Source organism: Lepisma saccharinum, chromosome 19 (genome assembly GCF_977018435.1).
Source record: "Lepisma saccharinum chromosome 19, izLepSacc3.1, whole genome shotgun sequence".
Taxonomy (NCBI): domain Eukaryota; kingdom Metazoa; phylum Arthropoda; class Insecta; order Zygentoma; family Lepismatidae; genus Lepisma; species Lepisma saccharinum.
In genome coordinates this window covers 46,842,539-46,863,768 of record NC_139247.1, presented here as the reverse complement: position 1 = coordinate 46,863,768, position 21,230 = coordinate 46,842,539, and the positions used below count along the sequence as shown (strand labels likewise).

General features: G+C 38.8%; 1 protein-coding gene across 3 annotated transcripts in view; it reads left to right on the top strand.

The window, feature by feature from the left end:
* Octbeta2R (Octopamine beta2 receptor) overlaps window positions 1-21,230 on the top strand; it is a 195,403-nt gene that overhangs the window by 95,209 nt on the left and 78,964 nt on the right. The window lies entirely within an intron of this gene.

The following is a 21,230-nucleotide window of genomic DNA, read 5'->3' as shown; positions in this document are numbered from 1 at the left end:
GTACGGTTGGCAACACTGCGCTTTCACCACTCGATTTTCCTCCTCTTCCTCTGCCGGTATGCGTGGCCCTGCTCTACAGTTAGCTGGGACGGGGTATAACTGAGTGTTCCAAGTGTTAGATAGGACTACATTCTGACTTGGGCGCGGCGGAAAAATCTTCAAACACTAATACTAGGGCGTCGTGAAACGAAAATTTTGGAAACCACTGCTGTAACGTACTTACTAGTAGAACCGGAAGACAATAACTGACCGGGTAGCGTATTTACAAACCGTATAGTGCTGTAGAACCTCCAGCGATAATCGGCTTCTGATTGGCTGTCATTCCGGAAGTTAATGCAGTGTTCTTCCAAGTTAACGCTAGATGGCAGGGTTCAAATTAACAGTGTATATTTCAGAGATCTATCCCAACAAGATAAGAAGCCCCTTTAAACTGAAGTTGATTTTCAGCACATTTTTTAAATTAATGTTTTGCAGAACTCTTCTTGAAGTGAATGATTTTCCTATTTAAAGTCACATTAGTAGAAACATTGTAACTACTTACGACTATTGAGAAATTTATGTTTTCCAACTAATTGCAAACAATACTGAAGTAGTTTGCCCAGTAAACTTAATATGTATAATTTATTGTATTTTCAATGGCATTTCCAAAGATTCTTGATATTGTTCAACAATATTATGCTTCTAATTTCTCATTGCAACAGTTTGTTGTGCAGTACAGGAATTTCATTACTTAGCATATTTCAAGTTATAAAATTTCTCCTGTAATGCAGAAATCACTTCACATTCATTGCAAGCCCTTTCAGAGAAATTCAACATTATATTACAAAGTAAAACTTCGACAATTTGATTACAAACATTATTACTAAATAAAAACGAGCGTAATTTTTCAATACTTTTCCTGTAAACCATAGACATAGTACTCTGTAAACGAACAAGCAAGGAACGATGAGCACGAAACATAAACACTTCCGGTGCGCACAGCCAATAAGAAAGCGTTATATACCTCTGGTTCTGCAACACTAGGGTTTGTAAATACGTGACCGGGAACCATATACAAATTTGCATACCCCACAAAAAAAAAGCCTACCTCCCGAAATTAAATCACAAATACGCCACTGAGTGGGCATCCCCCCTCAAAAAAAAAAGACGTTTAATTCGCATTCAACAGCCAATTATATGACGATATGCAAATCTAACCCCAAACTGCAGAGACGCTTGTTTTCTCTTTAGTAAATCTCAGAAAACTGAGCAACAGAGCGTGAAAGAGGAACTTTCAACATCAAAAAGCATGGCTTTGTTTGTGGTCGTCTCTTTCTGCTGAGGATTGCTGCTTTTTCATGTCAGAGCATTTCAGTATCCGTTTCTTGTTCTCTGTTCTTTTTATAGCGCATTCAGCCATTGTTTCCTTTGTTGGACGTCCAAGGTTCTGGGAGAGGAATTGAGTGCAAAGGTTTTCGTTTCTGAAGTGGCGAACGGAATATCCTTCTAGTGGGAGACGTGCTATGTTGTGACCTTCTGTTGCAAGCCGGGTAAAAAGCATACAAACATGAAAAAAATTGTTATAGAGAATGGAGGGAGGTTCGTAAACGCGTTCTTCTGTGGTCGGGCATGCAAGAAATTAAGCAAAAGTGTTGATGATATCATCCTTGTGTACACTCGTGTTCAAATGAACTTGTGCACTCCACAGGGTTAAAGAAAGAAGTGTTTTATCTGAGTACGCAGTACACCTATGCATTTACAAGGGGGCCCCCATAATTTTTTCTCAAGGGGGCAGTCAGAAATTACATTTTACATTTTTTATTAGGCTATTAGCGTTATTATTACTTTTGGAAATCATAAAATTGAAAATATTTTGACGTCCTAGTCAAGTTCCCACTTATTTATTTAACAACAGATTCCAAATACAGCATTAGCCACTTTACGTTGGAATGTACTGACAATAGAAAATAACAATAAAAGAATAACAACAATGACCACAAATAAAAACAATATAAAATTACATGTGATAAAGTGGCTCGCACAGCGGCCTTCTAAAACGTGCTTGGTTTTGGTTAGCTAAATGATTGTATTATATTAACTGGGTAGTCTGTGGAACAGGAACTTTTTCGTGATGCACAGATATGAAACAGAGACCACTTAATCTGAGCTCCCTCATTGTACCTCTGATCCATGTTCTTATGTACCGAAGGGTACTGTAATAAAAGGACATTCAAAATGACTTGGAATTTCTCGAGTGTTCGGGATCCCGAAAAGATCGCATTTTAAAAGTGGTTCATTCCGGATTCGAATCTCAGCCTGAGCATGGGTGTTCTTTGTGAGTGTTCCTTCATCATTTTCATCCTCATCGCCGCAATTAGCGACGCTAAATAACAAAAATCAAATCAAACAAATTACCAAATTAGATATAGACATATAAAAGAGAACCTCTCAATTTTTACCGGGTCACTTTAAACGGTAATCAGAACCAATTACTCTATATGTGTGTAAAACGGGCCTTGAAACATATTTGTCAAACAACAAAAAACTTGTTCAACATAAAAGTCTACCGTCCTAGGAGAAGAATGAACCAAATTCTAATTCCTACAATAACATTCCCTGGATAAAAGACATTTAAACTTTTCGTCCTGTGCAAAAACCCATGCTCCATTATCACAAGCGTTAATCACAAAAGCTTCATGTTCCCACCACCGCGGCGCTCTAAATCAAAGATGCTATTAAACGTGATGAGAATAAATCGCTGGAATGCCGACTGTCTGGACCGTTATTAATCTCGAACCCGGTGGAATGTGACCTTATTTCAACCAGAACCGGCAGGAAAAGAGTAGGTATAAAAAAGCATGTGCCATATTAATTGTTAGTGCAGTTCGTCAGCTAGAAATTCCCGCCCCATTGTTGAGCGGATGATAGCTTGTTCTTTTTTGAAAATTCATTGTTATTCTTTCATTATATTTGTAAAAAACGACTGTGTAGTAATTGGCGGTAGTTTAACGCCAAGTAGAAGGTGTTTTCAGTATGTAAAGGGCCGTATCAATTCAGATAGCACAAATGTTTGCAAGTTTTAATGTATTGTGAGCAAGTGAATATTGTGAGAATATTTCTGATTAGAATTCATTGTCTACTCTCTATCCCGGTGATCTCTGGAGTAAGTGAACGAAAACAAGCCCTCTGCGCAAGTAGGACTCGAAAGGGCTCGTCCAACGATCGCGTGAGAGGTGAAGTGAATGCATGGAGGGGAAGACGCGGCTGCAGCTACAATCTGTCCCGATAATGTCTTGAGGAAGCGAACAAAAACAAGTCCTCAGCGCAAGTGGTGAACGCGATGAACCAATGAACGCGAGAAAGGGTGCTTCGAGGGAAAGGATGGCTGCAGCTAGAGAAGCGCACACTGCTTTTCTCGCTTTCTCTCCTTCGATACCGTTATGCATGGTCTTCCTGCTTAGATTCCTGGACCAGAGTGTAGTGCTTGTATCCAGAGAACTACAATGAATATGCTACGAACTGTGTAGACTATCCAATTCGGATAATCCAAATACCCTAATTATCTATTGCATTCATTATAGAGAATAGTTAATTATAAACCCGGATATCTGTAATTCGTGACGACCTCGAGTATGGGAAGCGAACTAGTCTGTCCAAAGGGGGGGAATTTCCCCCCCTGACCCGAGTCTGCCGTCGTGACTGCTCTATGAAAGCTGTAAATATTCACTAAGAGAGGATTCGACCTTGGAAAGAGGGCTGGTGTTAACTAAAAGATATTAATAGAGGAAAACGCAGCAGAAGGCAAGGAATGTGTTTATAAAGGTGGGAAGCCACTTAAAAGTGAAATTGACCTTTAAAATATACCAGAAATGGAATATTCAACAGGCCTACGAACAGAAATAAACCTGAGGAGGTTGGAAAAACACTAAGAATGGAGCGTGAAAGATATCTTACAATTAGCATTGGTACATGACTAAGAAAGTTGATGGATAGTTAAAGAGAACTGTTTTTTTAAGTGTAAGTCCACACATAGGCTAATCGAGACTACAGTTTAAAGTGGGATCCGAACCACCACGTGTATCGACCCCGGACACCTTGATTGCAATGTGGCGTTACTACTATGCCAGTACAAGGCTCGAGGATGCAGGTGAGCTGTAGTTCGTTCTGTTCTTAACACCTACACACAAGCATCTACTTGCACACACTTTTCTTTGATTTTCATCTTCAACGTCTATTTGTAACCCATCTTCTTCCCCCACTTTTCATTTTCTTTTAGACCGCACTTTTTATGTCACGTGTCTACAGTCCGTTCTTGACCTACGACCTCTAATATTTCATTGAGGTATTGAGTTACAAAACCGTGACCACGTATTCCCCTTAAAAGGAAACTCAATGTAGACTATGAGATAGAAGTGGCATGCCCATATATCAAAATTGAACCTTCTTCTCCATTCTGTCCCCAGTTTACTACTCTGCATAAGTCGTGGACTCTAAATTCTGTGAAATTCGTTTTGTATGGCATACTTTTGTTGAAACTTTAATCTCAATTCCTTTGTAACACATTTCTTGGGTTTGGAACCTGAGAATTTTTCTTTTGCTTCCACAAATTTTGTTTCTACCTAACGATAATTCCTTTCTCTCTCTCTCTGTCTCGTCTTAATTTTATTTCCCCTCGCTGTCATGTTTTTACTTTCTCTTCTATTCATATATTTTTCCTTCCCTTCTCTCTTCGTCTCGTTACTTGGCTTTCCATTCTCGTCATTTATTTTCTGTCTCTCTTTCTCCCCTTTTATTTTCCTTTCTGTGTCCGCCTTGTTTCTTTACTTAGGTTGCTCTCTACTTATTTTATCTCCCTCTATCTTTTTTGCTTCTTTATTTCCCTTTCTCTCCATCTGTTGTTTTTGCTCCTTTACTTCCCTTTCTCTCTCTCTTTTTGTTTCTTTATTTTCATTTCCCTCCCTCTCTTTTTCGTCTTTATTTTCCCATTTCCTCCCTCTCTTTTCATGCTGCTTTACTTCCCTTTCTCTTTTAGTCTCGTTTCTTTACTTTCTCGTCACTTCTTTGTTTATCTCTTTTGTTTTAATAAAGGAAATAGTAAAGTGTGTTTTCTATTTGCTGTTATTTCTCCTTGGTTAGGCAGTCGTGAGTACTTTCATTATTCAAGGTCAGTAATTAGTAGAAGCTGGAAAGTACACACGAGACTGAAGCTTATTGTAGCAACATTCCAATGGGGATGAATATTGATTTCTGATGATGGGATTGATTATATTGGCAGTGGTTTCAGGTGCCACGTACCTCGTTAGCCTACAAGAATGCAGTTTCCTGGATGTATCTACTTGGAGGAGCATTAGCAAGTCAATCCATATGACGATAATATATGATTTTTTTGTTATTTAACGTCACTTTTCTTCCACTTTTGTCTAATCACGGCGAGGATGAGTGATGGTTGGAGGAAATTGATGAAGGAACAGTCACAAAGAACACCCATTCACTGCTCGTGACTCGAACCCGAGATCTACAGTGACTGTGGCAATAAGAACACTAGCTGTATACTGGATGGGACATGAGCGACGTGCGCCTGTATAAAATTTTCTAATAAAGGGATTTAAGGAGGAGAGAAAATATGTTTGAAAGAAGGAAAATTAAGAAACCAGCCACTGAAATAGAGAAATGAATAAAAATGACGCAAGAGAGAGACAGAGATGAGAAACTGAAGAAACAAAAAGGAGAGAAACGAAAATAAATAAACAAGACTGAAAGAAAAAGGAAAATAAAGAAACGAGTGAGAGAGAGAGACGAAAGGAAGTGGGCAGAAAGTAAGGAAATAACACGAAAAGAAAAAGTTAATAAAGTATGTAGAAGAGAGAGAGAGGAAGGAAAACAAATGAAGGTAAAGAAACGAGGCGGAGAGAAAAACGGAAATAGAGAAAGAAACAAAGAGAAGTGGCGAGAAAAGAAAATATAGAAACGGAAGGGAGAAGGAAAGATAAAGAATAGGAAGATAGAGGAAGGGAAAATGAGACGGAGAGAGAAACGTACATGAAAACAGAAGAGAGAAAGAGAGAAGAAGAAAAAATAGAAGAAGAGAGAGAGAGAGACAGAGAAAGGAAGGGAAGGAAATGAATGTAAAGAAAAGAGAGAGAGACGGAAATAGAAAAGCGCGAGAGAGGGGGAGAATAAAGAAGTAGGGAGAGAAAGAGAGATATGATAAATAAAAGCGAGATAGAGAAACAGTAATGGAAATATAGAACAGAGAAAAGAAGTGATCTAGAGGCTCCTAACAAGATGAAAAGCATACGGAAGAAAAGTTTTAGACACGAGGAGAGATAGAGACGAAACTTAAACATTTTTCATTATTCCAGTGGTCAATGCTAAAAGTTTGTTATCACGTTCGATTCCTTCAAACGGGAAATATCTTTACATAAGAAGTTCTTGCATTGCAGCACCGGGCTTGATTTACAAGCAGCACGTGGATTGAGAGTCAAGATTATGTAAAACATATACATAAATATGCTCTACCTTTTATGTTCTGGCACTTGCTAGCACACCGAATTATCTTTCGTGGACGTTTTCTCTGCCCGGCGATCCTTATCATAAAACCAGCAACCTTTCCCTGGAGCACTTATTTGAACTTGAAATCACTTAATGAGAACCGTAACTTGGTTTCCGAGAAAGATAAGTGTAGGTTTTGTCGGAAAACTCGCTCCCGGATGACGTCATCGTTGCGTCATGTGTTGCCTTCCCCCTGAGGGGTAGACCCAACTGTTTCGCACTGCGGAAAGGGTCTCATTATTCAATCACTACCGATCTGGACCATCTATCCCAAAGATTCCGCATACTTTAGACCCTTTACGCTGTTTAGCCACACGAATCTCTATTGGCGCAATGTACACAACACCAAAGTGCGCCTTACCCAATCCGCACAACCGTGACTTCATTTCTGCGCGTTCAGGGCATAATTTGGATACTGATGGAGCGCAATTTTATCTTATTTACTACTTGAGCTCGTAAATTAGTGACGTCATTTGAGAAAGTGCGGCTGACCATAAAGTTCAGATGGCACTGAATCATACATAATGTAGAAACGGGTTCGGCTATTTCGTATGGGTGCTCCAAGCAACATGCTTTTTGGGTGGTTGTTAAAATGGCATGTCTGTGGTCTCAGAGCTTCAGCGTTGACCTATTTTCATATAAATAGGGTGCTCCAAATAGGAATGGTATTTTTTCTCAGGGGACCAGTTATTTTTGTTATTATTTTTGTGGTTATTATTATTATTATTATTATTATTATTATTATTATTATTATTATTATTATTATTACCACTACTACTTATGTTTTTTTATAAATACATACATTTGTAATTTCCATATTCTGTGTACTTATACATATAGAATTTGCATAACTGGATAATTAACATATTAATTCATGTAGGGCAAAATGATGTTTCTATAGTTAGATAATAAGTGTAAAAATAGATTGTAAGCTTAAATGTAACCTCGCTTCTAATAATAATAATGGTTACTGTAACTTACTTCCTGTAAGTCACAAAAACAATATTTTTTGCTGTCCTCTGTGGAAGAATAGTTAAGGAATGTTTCTACCGAACAGCGGTCTTACATTTGGATTCTGTGTAGTGGATAGAGATCTGTTATTGCGTTTATCCTATCGTCTATTTCATCATCCTCGTCGCGATTAACTTATGAAGGCGTAAAACAGATGTTAAATAATAAGAATAGAACTAGAAAACAAACTTTAGTGAACATCTGAAATGTGTATCCTCGCGTACATGAGACTACGTCATATCTGTACCACAGAATTACAACTAGGCTATCATCAAGATGCTTTTCTGCTTTCCAGAAACTATAGATAAAGTAACAAGTACGACAGGCATAGTATATAAAGACTCGCGTACTTTTGACGTGGCTTTTGGCCACGTCTTATACGCTCGCATGCGTGATCTTCGGCCACGTTATATGTAGATGGGGTTCCTCATTGATTTTGAAAATGTCTGCATGGTGTATTGGATGAAGGGAAACAAGTGTATAAGTTTGCTAATTTAAAAAGTTTAGAAAATAACTTTATGTAACATTGTACTAATATTTAACACATAATTGTCTATTTTCATAATAATAAACTGAGTAAGTAATAACAGTTTCAAGATAGTTGGATGTTTTGCATAAACGAATTCAATAGCGACACTAAATTGGAAATGCAATATTTACGTCTTTTGTCATTTTCACATTTTTAAACGTAATTGGATAATAATTGATTTTTGTCATTCTCCTCAAATCCCTACCTTGCATCTGTAATAAATTCTGACGCTCGTATTTTGAAATTTGAAAAGTCTAGCATAATTCCCTTAGAGTAGTTCTCGGGGTGAAAATAAACTTTCTGTAAGTTCCCTAGCAACGACCGTTTCCATGGTGAACATCAAGCACGGCAAACTCGCTAAATAATTGTTTGTCATTATACCTCTAAACATTTAATTAAAACAACCACGATGTAAATACGTATGTTCGCATTGAGTTTACCAATATATACGTTTCTCTTATTTGGAAAGTTTTGAACGTAACTCTGTGTGTGTACTGGCTCTAATATGGTACAAATATACAAAATATTCAAAATTGTCTATTTTCTTAATAATAAAGTGAGTAAGCAATAACCGTTTGAAGATAGTTAGATGTCTTGTATAAACGAATTCAAGAGCGACATTAAATTGAGAAAACAATATTTACGTCTTTTGCCATTTTTACATTTGTAAACGTATAGAAAAATAATTGTTTTCCGTCGTTCCCACCAAAGTCCTACCTCTCCTCTGTAATAAATTCTGACACTCATGTTTTGAAATACGAAAAGTCTAGCATGATTCCCTTACAGTAGTTTTCGGGGTGGAAATAAACGTTCTTTAAGTTCCCTAGAAACGTCCGTTTCCATGGTGAACAACAAGCACGGCAAACTCTCTAAATAATTGTTTGTTATTATACCTCTAAACATTTAGTTAAAACAACCACGATGTAGATAATATTTTTGCATTGAGTTTACCAATATATACGTAATTGTATCTGGGCTGAAACTCCTTATTATGTAGATGTCACCCTTGTTTGAGCCTCCTTTTCAAAGCCAGGAGTTGATTCATCTGTGTGTTGTAGATCTGTGAGAAATATAATGTATCTCGACAATTAAGAATTGAAGGAAACAATGCGTGGTGCAAAAAATGCCCGTGGCAACTGTTGCTAAGGACGGGAAGAAAGGGCATTTTCACCCCTAAGGAAGGGCCGTTTGAGCGATTTTTTAATTTTCTAGGCCATTTGCGACGATTTCATGGGGGGGTCGTAATCGGGCATTTTTCGCCTCCGGGGCTTCCTTCATGGTGAACATTTATGTCAGTGAGTCAGTCAGTGGTGGGATTGGGGCTTTATATATATTGGATGGACTCGCGCACTTTTGACGTGGCCTTTAGCCACGTCTTGTACGCTCGCATGCGTGACCTTCGGCCACGTTGTGGGCGTAATTATATTATAGATGGGGTAAAATGTCTGCATGTTGTATTGGATGAAGGGGAACAAGTGTATAAGTTCGCTAATTTGAAAAGTTTCGAAAGTTACTTTATGTGTGTATGAGCTCTAATAAGGTACAAATATTCAAAAGAGTATTGTATATTTTCTTAATAATAAACTGAGTAAGTAATAACCGTTTCAAGATAATTAGTTGGGTGTTTTCGCATAAACGAATTCAATAGCGACACTAAATTGAAAATGCAATATTTACGTCTTTTGTCATTTCCACATTTTTTAACGTAATTGGATAATAACTGTTTTCCGCCATTCCCCCCAAATTCCTACCTTGCGTCTGTAATAAATTCTGACGCTCGTATTTTGAAATACGAAATGTCTAGTATAATTCACTTACAGTAGTTTTTGGGGTGAAAATAAACTTTCTTTAAGTTCCCTAGAAACGTCCGTTTCCATGGTGAACAACAAACATGGCAAACTCTCTAAATAATTGTTTGTTATTATACCTCTAAACATTTAGTTAAAACAACCACGATGAAGATAATATTTTCGCATTGAGTTTACCAATATATACGTAATTGTATCTGGGCTGAAACTCCTTATTATGTAGATGTCACCCTTGTTTGAGCCACCTTTTCAAAGCCCGGGGTTGATTCATCTGTGTGTTGTAGATCTGTGAGAAATATAATGTATCTCGACAATTAAGAATTGAAGGAAACAATGTGTGGTGCAAAAAATGCCCGTGGCAACGGTTGCTAAGGACGTGAAAAAAGGGCATTTTCACCCTTAAGGAAGGGCAAAGTGAGCGATTTCTTAATTTTCTCGGCCTTTCGGGACGATTTTATGGGGTGTCGTAATCGGGCATTTTTCGCCTCCGGGGCTTCCTTCATGGAGAACATTTGTGTCAGTGAGTCAGTGAGTGAGTGGTGGGATTGGGGCTTTATATATATTGGACTCGCGCACTTTCGACGTGGCCTTTGGCCACGTCTCGTGCGCTCGCCGACGTGGTTCTCTTATTTGGAAAGTTTTGAACGTAAATTTATGTGTGTTTGCGCTGTAATATGTACAAATAATCAAAATATATTTTTTTTCTTAATAATAAGCTGGGTAAGTAATAACAGTTACAAGATAGTTAGTTATATGTTTTATGTAAACGAATTCAATAGCGACACTAAATTGGAAAAGTAACATTTTACTTCTGTAGTGAGTTTTACATTTTTAAACATAATTGAAATAAAGAAATGTTTTCCTTCATTCTTCGCAAATTTCTATCTCTCCTCTGCAATGAATTCTGATGCTCACATTTTAAAATTCGAAAACTCTAATACTGTGCACAAAGTGGACTTAAAACACCAAATCAATCAATCGAAAACTCTAGCATAATTCCCTTACAGTAGCATTCGGGGTGAAAATAAACTTTCTTTAAGTTCCCTAGCAACGTCCGTTTCCATGGTGAACAACAAGCACGGCAAGCTCTAAGGAATTGCATGTCATTATACCCCCTAAACATTTAGTTGAAACAAGCACGATGCAGATATTTACGCATTGAGTATAACAATATATACGTAATTGTATCTGGGCTGAAACTCCTTATTATGTAGATGTCACCCTTGTTTCAGGCACCTTTTCGAAGCCAGGAGTTGATTCATCTGTGTGTTACTTATCTGTGAGAAATATAATGTAGCTGGACAATTAAGAATTGAAGGAAACAATGTGTGCAAAAGAAATGCCCGTGGCAACGGTTGCTAAGGACGTGAGAAAAGGGCATTTTCACCCTTAAGGAAGGGCCGATTGAGAGATTTTTGAATTTTCTCGGCCTTTTGGGACGATTTCATGGGGGGTCGTAATCGGGCGTTTTTCGCCTCCGGGGCTTCCTTCATGGAGAACATTTATGTCAGTGAGTGAGTGAGTGAGTGGTGGGATTGGGGCTTTATATATATTGGATATGCATAACACATTTTTTTTTAAGAAGAGCGAAGCGTCTCTTCTCCGCTAGGAGCAGCAGTGTCTCAATTGTGTCGCGTATCCGTACTATGAACAAAAAGAATTTTGTGTCTTGGAATTTGCCAAAACAATCAGTCAATAGTCAAAGTTTTCGTGCAATTTACCACAAAGAGGCACCTGAAGACAAGCCAATTCGTCAGTGATGCATGAAATTTGAAAGGACTTGTTTCCTGTGAGCTGGTAAGCTACCAAACCTTCCAGGACCCTCGTAACAGACTGCTGGATTGGGTGCTCTTCTGAAAACAATTTTACTCTTCTTTCCTGGCCGCCCAACTCACCTGATCTCACCACGTGTGATTCTTTCCTGTGGTGTTACATGGTGAATCTCGCGTACAGTCCACATGTGCAGTGGCACCAACATATTATTATTACTAGCGCCAACTTACGATAAATTTTGGTGGCAAGGCATTTTTTTGGGGGGGTGGGTCACGGTTGGCTTAATATTATATGTGCAAATATATGTGAATTGGGGGGGGGGCAGAACGTGCTTGGCCCCCCAAAAGTCGGCGCATATGATTAATTGTTATTGTGATTCGTGATCGATTACTTATTGATTTCAGTAAATATGTTTGCCCCCTTTCCACGTGACACCAATTCGACAAGTGATCGTAGCTGTAGTTGCTAACATTGATCAGAAGATGGCAGCACGTACGCAGGAACTAGATTACATTTTATATCTGGCAAGTCTACAACGGAGGTCATACTGAGAACCTGTAATATTCTACAGAAACTTGAGTTTCAGCAATAACTGAACCGCTTCTTCCTGCTGCGTCCGTCTTGATAACTTTTGTATTTGCTCTGGAAATCTCGAAGAGAATTTGAATTACTCCGTATATATAATTATCTTAGCTTCTTTGTTACATAACGAATCTATTTCTTTTTTGTTGGTGCTTTTAATCTTTCGAAGTAATTCCCAACCTTGAAGGTGAATGATTACAGTAAAGTATTTTGACAAAGTATGTCCTTCCACTTCATGCTTATATGGGTGTGTTTCGCTTACGTCATAAACTGTTGCATTGTGGGATCGAGCAGCCATGATTGAGGGCAGTTCTTGTAAGCATACGGAATTCAAGTGGGCAGGCGGGAGATACTCACACAGACATTTGTGATTTGAAACAAACGTGCATTTGGTGCAGATGTGACGAACGCTACGTGGTGGATATTTCCTTCCAAACGACAAATGCAATTGGCCGCAAGCATGGTGGCGCATTCTGACGTCACATGATTTCGATTGATTGATTTGCTTTATTTTACTTAGATTTCTGTGCCACTTTTGGCTAATTTGCGAGGATGAGAGATGACATGATATTGATGAATGGACTCTCACAAACATCCATGCAGGGATTCGAACCCGAGACCCCCGGGCGTCGTAGCGCGATGTGCTAACCATGATACGTTCTATCCTGTATTCTTTATTTATTAAACATATTATTATATTTAATAATAATAATTTAATAATACTCAGCGGTGAACGATGAGACTCGGCGAAGTACACAGACTCCTCTCAGGTACAGGGATAGCGTTAGGCAAAGACAATATTCACAGCACAGAGAAATAAAACCACATTGCTGCAGTAGATAAACTAAAAGGTTTTATTCTTTATTTATGGCAATTATAATGCAAATATACTTGCCACGAAGGCGAGGATTTTGCTTCAACGGTGTTTTGACTCAACTATAACACATAACCTCAATGCATGGCTATCGGCGTACCTACGGTCGCATAGGCCTAGCTTCCGCCCCGAACTACCACACCAAGAGATATGCAATAATAACTGAGCCAATATTTGCTTTTTAGCCTTTTAGTCCAAATTAATTATTAGGATAGCTTTATTATTTAATGTAGAATGGTTGCAGTATTGTGTATAGCATCAATGCATGGCTATCGGCGTACATATGATCACGTAGACCTAGCTTACGCCCCGAACTACCATACCAATATGTATGCACAACACCGAGGAGTTCTTTTTAAGTTAAAAAGCTTCGTCGATCCGTGGCGAAAGTGTGTTATTTCTTACGCGATATCCTCGCTTTTATACTATTTTCGAGAACACATATTAAAGTACAGATGAATCACTCACTATCTACAAAAGGATACTATCAACAAAACTGACATCTACACATGTTTAGAAATACAGATTCACATAGTGCACTCTTTCAAACATGAATATACATTAAACTACTCATAATAGAGCACAAAATACAATAAACATTAAACAAAAGATATACATTACAAACAAGGTGCAATATTACATATAATAACACAACATTTACGTGTCCTTTCATAAAAGTATAATATATCAGTGACATATTTAAAAGTTGTGACGTCAGATAAAAATATGGATCATATCAACCACTCCGCCACGGAGGCCGGCTGATGTCACATGAAACCCACGTATAGACTAATCGGGTTGTTGTTGCTTCGTTGATTTCTTTTGCTACATTTTCCTGCCACTTTTGGCTAATCGCGAAAATATGATGATGATTGCTGATGAGATGGATGACGGGGGCAATCACAAACGTACAGGCGCAACTTCCCACCCCCCCTCCCCCAACTCGAGTTCCACCGAAGATTATACTGGCTGTCAGAGCCTCCCTGCTCTGCAAAATGCGCGTACAGTTTCAATTTGGATCAGAATCACTTTCACTATGCCTGTCCCGAGAATCGAACCCGGGACCCGTTTATTACAAGGTAACAGCGTTAGCCAATATGCTAACGCAGTCCCCGATAGATGAAATGGATAAATAAACACTCACAAGAACCCATGTCGGTGTTCGAACCCGGGACATTCGGTGGAGAAATTGTACCCTAAGACGAAAGGTTAGTGGTACGTACATACGTGGGATTAGTGTTCCTACTTTTATATGAGCTTCGGTTGAGCATTTAAGGGACAAATATATGCGACAGCGTAGTTGTCCTGTTCTTCTTTTTTTTTTATGGAGGTTACATATATTATTTTCTCGAATCACGTATCTTAAAATCCGGCTCAAATCCTCGCTATCCCCCAATCGGGCACACCACTAAGTGTGGACCATTTCTGTTATATATTAAGGTAAGTTCAGAATACGGGCTCGCAGAAAATCAATTCATATGGCTAGTTGAAACGTTTCTCTTTTTTGATCCTCATACATTTATTGATATGCTTTATTTTACTTTGCTTTTTGTGCCACTTTTGGCTAATTTGCGAAGATGGGGATGAGTGATGATATGATGAAATTTGTAAATGGACACTCACAAACATCCATGCCCAGGCTAGGATTCGAACCCGGCACCCCTGGCGTCGTAGCTCGATGTGCTGTGTTTAATTTGAAACTAGTATATTTTTCTAATAGCTGTTTTAAATCCACTTTATGCTAATAGAAACTAGACTTACGTTTTAAAGTGGGATCTGAACTACTTTGCAATATGTCTCCATCGGGCATCGAACCCGGGATCTCTTTTATTTATTTATTTAATAGAAGATTCCAAATACAGCGTTAGCCATTTTACATTGGAACGTTTTTATAGAACATAAGGACAAAAAAAATAATAACATAATACATCAAAAATAATAACATAAAAAAATTACATGTGGTTAAAAGACTTTCATATTTTTTGCTAACTTTCTTCTAAAACTGTCCAGATTTTCAAAAATGTCTATTTGTCTTCCTAGATTATTATATTCACTGGGCAGTCTATGGAACAGAGAGCGCTGGATGAGACACAATCTCGGCTTCTGAGAGGCAAAAAGTTGAGTGCTTCTTGTTGAACGGGCAGGCACACGAAAGTGAATTTCCTGAAGAAGGCGGTCACTTCTGAGGTTGCCATTCACTATTTTATGTAGAAATATTTGGTCAGCCTGTCTATGTCTCTCTTGAGGAGTTTGGATATTTAACATTTGCAGGAGGATGGACTTTTGCAAGTGTTTTGTGGACGGAATTCGGTGTCGAACAATGGCCAGGAAGAAATTTAGGACGGAATTAAGTCTATCTGAATTTGAGGGGCATGCCATAGACCAGATCGGAGAACAGTATTCAATTTTGGGTGACACAAAAGATTTGTAAAAGGTGCCGAGGGCAGTCAAGTTGTTTATTTCCGTGAAACGATAGAGAAGACCCAGCATACGCATTGAACCCCTTGTGACTGTAGAGATGTGCTCAGAAAAGGAAAGTTTCTCGTCAAATATGACGCCCAGGTCCTTTTGTGCGGCAACTCTTTGAACACAATTATTTTTTATGAAATATTTAGTATTAAATGTGTTTTTCTTTAAGGAGAAGGTCATCATGGTACATTTTTGAGGGTTGAGTTTTAAGTTCCATAATTCACACCACTTTATTAGATAATCTAAATTCTTTTGCAGAAGTGTCATGTCACTGAAATTGGAGATTTTACTATATATTTTGCAATCGTCAGCGAACAAGAGAAGGTTCTTGCATGACTCGGAAAGATATTCTGGAAGATCATCAAGGTACAGGATGAAGAGAAGAGGTCCAAGAACACTGCCTTGAGGTTCACCAGAAGATACAGCTTGATAAGAAGAAGACATTCCGGAAAGAACAACTTTTTGTTGTCTGTTTTGGAGGTAGTGCTTGAGCAGAGAGAGAAAGTTTCCATGAATATTGAAACGGTGGGATAATTTATGAAGCAGGAAATTGTGGTTTATAGAGTCAAAAGCTTTCGAAAAATCCAGATATATTACATCCAGTTGAGAGTTTTCAGATATAGAGTTGATAGCGTCAGATAATAAAATGCTTAAGTTGGTTAAGCAGGAGCTTCCTGGTAAAAAGCCGTGCTGTGCTGTATTTATATATGGAGAGGTAAATTTGTAGAGTCGGTCCTTTATTATCTTTTCACAGGCGATAGAAAGTGGTGAAAGAAGGGAAATAGGTCTATAAGAAGAAACAGAACACTTGTCTCCAGATTTATATAATGGTATCACGTTAGCATTTTTCCATGAATCTGGAAATGTACGCTCATTGAAGCATCTGTTTAATAAAATAGAGAAGGGAATAGCGAGAGAGGAAGCAGCGTTTTTTTAGGAAAATAGAAGGGATTTCATCAGGACCATTGAGGCATTGAAGATAGGATGTGTTGCACTTCTTCTGGAGACGTGGAGAGAGAAGTTAGAGAGTGACAGCAAACTGGACGGAGGTTGGGAAGGGATGAAGCCGGTGTATTCGAGGTTGTATTTATGGAGAAAAAAGAGTTAAAAAGATTAGCTTTGTCAGGGCCCTCTGCGCATACTGAGTCATGTGTTACTTTCAAAGGTATTCGGGAATTTTGCCTCCTTGAGTTGATTAGTGACCAAAAACGTTTTGGATTTGATTTTGTTTGTGATGGCACCGATGTATTCCCTGTATTTGGTCTTCTGCAATTGTTTAGAGTTACGTCGTAAGTCGGTGAAAGTTTTCCGTGTGTATTCATTAGGAAAATGTTTCCAGAGATCCCAGGCCTTTTGCTAGGCGACGACGATACCACTGTGTTATCAGGGAGGCCCTTATAATTTTATCAATAAAGGTGGTAAATGTTAATCATATCGAATAAGATGTTCTATCATAATTCAATTTTATTTATTTTTAATGAAGTTTTGATTGATTGATTGATTGATTTAGTTTATTTTACTTCGCGTTTTGTGCCTCTTGGCTAATTTGCGAAGATGGGGATGAGTGATGAAATGATGAAATTGATGAATGGACATTCACAAACAACCAAGCCCGACCGGGATTCGAACCCGGGACCCTTGGCGTCGCAGCGCGATGTGCTAACCACTCGGCCACAGGGTCGGGCTTAATGAAGTTTTACGCTGCAGGTTGATAAATTTGGTTTATTTTACATCGCATTTTGGCCACTTATGCCTGATCGCGAAGATGAGGATAAATGATGATATGATGAAATTGGTGAAGAGACACTCACAAACATACATGCCCAGGCCAGGATTCGAACCCGGAACCCCTGGCGTCGTAGCGCGATGTGCTACCCACTCCACACTGATACATTACGATACTGGGCGGGGAGGGGGGTGAACAGAAATTGTAAACTGCGTACAAGCAAGCTTTCTAAAATAGGTTCTGGGGGTGGGAAAGGGCACGGCAAGGTGCGGGATTCTTAGGGAAATGGGAAAGTACCTAGGTAGGTATAGGGAGGAAGTAAAAGCAAAAATGAGAGATTTCAAATATTGACAAGACTAATAAATAGGGCCGGGATTTATAAGCACAATCAAACAGTAAAATAACCAAGTTAATAAGCACAAAAAATGAAAAAAATAAGCATAAACAAATAAGGAAAATCTGAAAAAAAAACATTTGTTTATTAGAATTCTTATCTTATTCAAAGCTGTTACAGTATGTAAGGAAGGTCATCCTGAGATTTTCTTGTGTGAAGCTCCTGCGTCTGTCAGTGAAGAATGATTTGTACAGTGAACATGTTCTTTCCACGCAGCATGACATCACAGACGCATGTGAAAAACACCACAGTTCTTCTTCGGTGAATTCCTCTTCAATGTCTGTTTCTTCACCAGAAATAACTAATTAACTAACTCTCTAGCCTTCTTAAACCCGAAGGTTCATGGCTGCAGCAACACAGGCCTTCCATCTTTCCCTATCTTGAGCAAGATCTATATACTCTTTTCCTTCCCTACCGATTTCCCTTAGGTCCATCTCAACGTTGTCCCTCCATCTTCGTCTTGGCCTTCCTACAGGTCTCTTACCATCAGGTTACCATCTTCACCAGAAATATTTTTATAAATTTGACACAGTGTTTTGTAACCGGGATTTTTCAGTAATACCTGACCGATCTTGTCGGACACAATTTTAGCAACATCGTGAGTTTCTGAAGACAACGTTACTGAAATTTCATCAATGAGAGAAAGCGAATGTTGCAATGGATTATTTCGAGCTTTCAACTGTGTTATAATATCAGTTAATTTGGAAAAATGATTTTGGATGCACTTTATCTTTTCTTGCATGCCGTTTCTCTCGTGCGGCTATTTAGAAGCATTGATCTCGTCATCCCGATGCCGTCGTGTGATTGAAATAGGATTGAAATATGACAGATTTGGGTAAAATATGCTATTTTAAACCAAAATCATAAAATAAGCAAGCATAACTGTTTCCTGCAGAAATAAGCATTTATAAGCACTTTCAACCTTAGTTAAATAGCTCATCAAGGTATGTAATACTAAGTATAACCTTTCTCCTTACCATTAGAAGTCTGGAAAAGAATATGCATTTCGCTTACAAATCCGGATATGGAGGATAGAAATTTAAGAAAACTCGCGATACAAGCTCAGAACAATGACACAAAGGAACTCCAATGGCTAACAATGATAAAGAAGGAACTGTACGCCATAGGGCTGGAGTGGATTTGGGAAGAAGGAGTCGAAGGGAGGGCGGGCATGCAGGAAATGGGGATCATACGGGACAAATTGGAGGACATCAGCAAACAAAACATTTTGGCAGAATGTGCGGGGAAAGCATCTTTAATTACGGTACATATTGTGGATGGAGATAGGCAATGGGGAAGGCGAAAATACGTAGACGTGTGTGGAGCGTGTGACAGGACGGGTTTGGCATGGTTCAGGCAAGGGGGTGGACACAATTCAAGCGAGTGAGAGAGTACGGGATGTCCAATGTGTGGGGAAGGCGAGACGAAATTCCACATTCTCCTCCAGTACAAAGAAACAGCAGAGGCTAGACGGAAATACATAAGGGACATGAACGAATCAAAAATGGAGGCGCTAATGAGGGCCATTACGGGTAGGGAAATGACTGGAAGGGACGAAACTCAAATAAGGGACCTGGAAACCTTTCTACATTACGCCTGGACAAAGAGAGTGAATAAGATGAGGGACGGGAGTAAAAGTGCCTTAGAGCGGTGTGCAGAAAGCGGCTTTTTGACAATATAATAACTAGTGCTATAAGTGTAAAATTATGAGAAAAATGAAACAGGTTGATAGATTGTAGTGAGAGAAGAACCCACAATTAGTATGAAAGGTAAAGTTGAACATGTGAGGGTATAAGGAGTGGGGTTATGGGGGGGGGAGAGGAAGAAAAACTTTATTGATGTATGGAAATGTGTGTACAACCGCAAGGGCTCATATTGAAATAACCCTATATTCTATTCTATATTTCTTTAGGTAACATTATTTTATTCAATCTGCCTTAGGGATGGCCAAATCGGGATATTTTTTCCGGATATCGGATAATTTTGTATTTTTATTTCAAATATACGGATATCTGATATTCTGATATCCGAATCGTCCGGATTATACAAATTGTCCGAATTATCCAGACATCTGGATTATCCGAAATGTTTGGATATTCGAGTGTGTGCATTATCCGGACAGTTTTATCATTTATCCGTTTTACGGGCTATCCACAACTCCTAATTTTCACGGTACGGATTTTTTACATATCCTTCATCAAATCTGTTCTATCCGGATATCCGAATTATCCGGATACCCGAATTATCCGGACATTCGGATATCCGGATTATCCGTTGCATCCGAAATCCGGATATCAATTATATCCTACTGCCTTCCTGTTATTCCTCAAGAGAGCTTTTTTTTAATTTCCGTTTCAGCAAACTACAAATTACTAGTTCTTTACCCCTTCATTGCACCTCGTTCCCATTTCCCTCTCAGAGCGATTTGTTAAGGAATGCAAATGACGATGATGAGCATTCAGACAGTGTGTGCATCCCGTTACACGTACGTTCCCTGCGGCACCCTGGGGAGGCGAACTTTGCTCGCTACACTCGACTCTACATCGGACTCTAGAGCAGACATTTTAATAACAGAGTTCAGGGAAGGTTTTTTTTCCCACTTTCATTTCTTTTTTCACTTGCTGTTTGTAACTTCGGACTAGGTTCCAGTTTGCTCGTACTTGCGCGCGCCTGACACCAAGTAATCTGAGACTGGTGGAAGGTCAATGTTCTTCAACTCCCTTTCCAGCTCTGGGAAATGCGGGGGAAGTTGGGTGGGGGTAATTGCATAGGTAATTTGAGAATGTGTCTCTATGACTTGACGGTCACAGATCTGTTTTTTTCCCCCTCCTGTCTGGGATGACTACATTAAGGTTTAGTCTTTGCTTGGCAGATAAAAAGTTCATGTCTTGCACTCGCGGCCTAATCCGAACTACACCAAAAAAGTTGACTCGAGATATAACGGTCCAAAAACCGTCAATTTCCTCTGACATCCAACCACCGTAAAAATGACCAAAACCGTTTCAAAACTATTAACGTTCATTGTTAACTGTAATATTAATGATACTTGTATGTCTCAATGCTTCTATCCCGGGTTCGAATCCCGGCCTGGGTATGGTTTGCCTTTCCTCCGAAAATAGAGAAAGGGGGATGTTTGTGAGTGTCCATTCAACAACTTCATCACATCATCACCCATCCCCATCTTCGCAAATTAGCCAAAAGTGGCACAAATAGCGAAGTAAAATAAAGCAAATCAATCAATCTACAGTTGCGCACACACACATACACATATATACAGTGCTGGAGTCCCAAAATTTTTAGAGGATGTATACGCTAAGTTTCGCGAAACGTTAAATGCATTAACTTTGGATTCTGTTCTCATTATACATGTATTGAAGCATTTAACGTCCACAACAAATACCATTCATGATTATGAAAAGTTATACCCATAATTTTTAAAATATAAAAATATGAAACACATAACATGTTATTTTACAGGGCTACTATAAATTATTAATTGGATTTCAAAACACTGTAATTTCCAAAGTATTGCA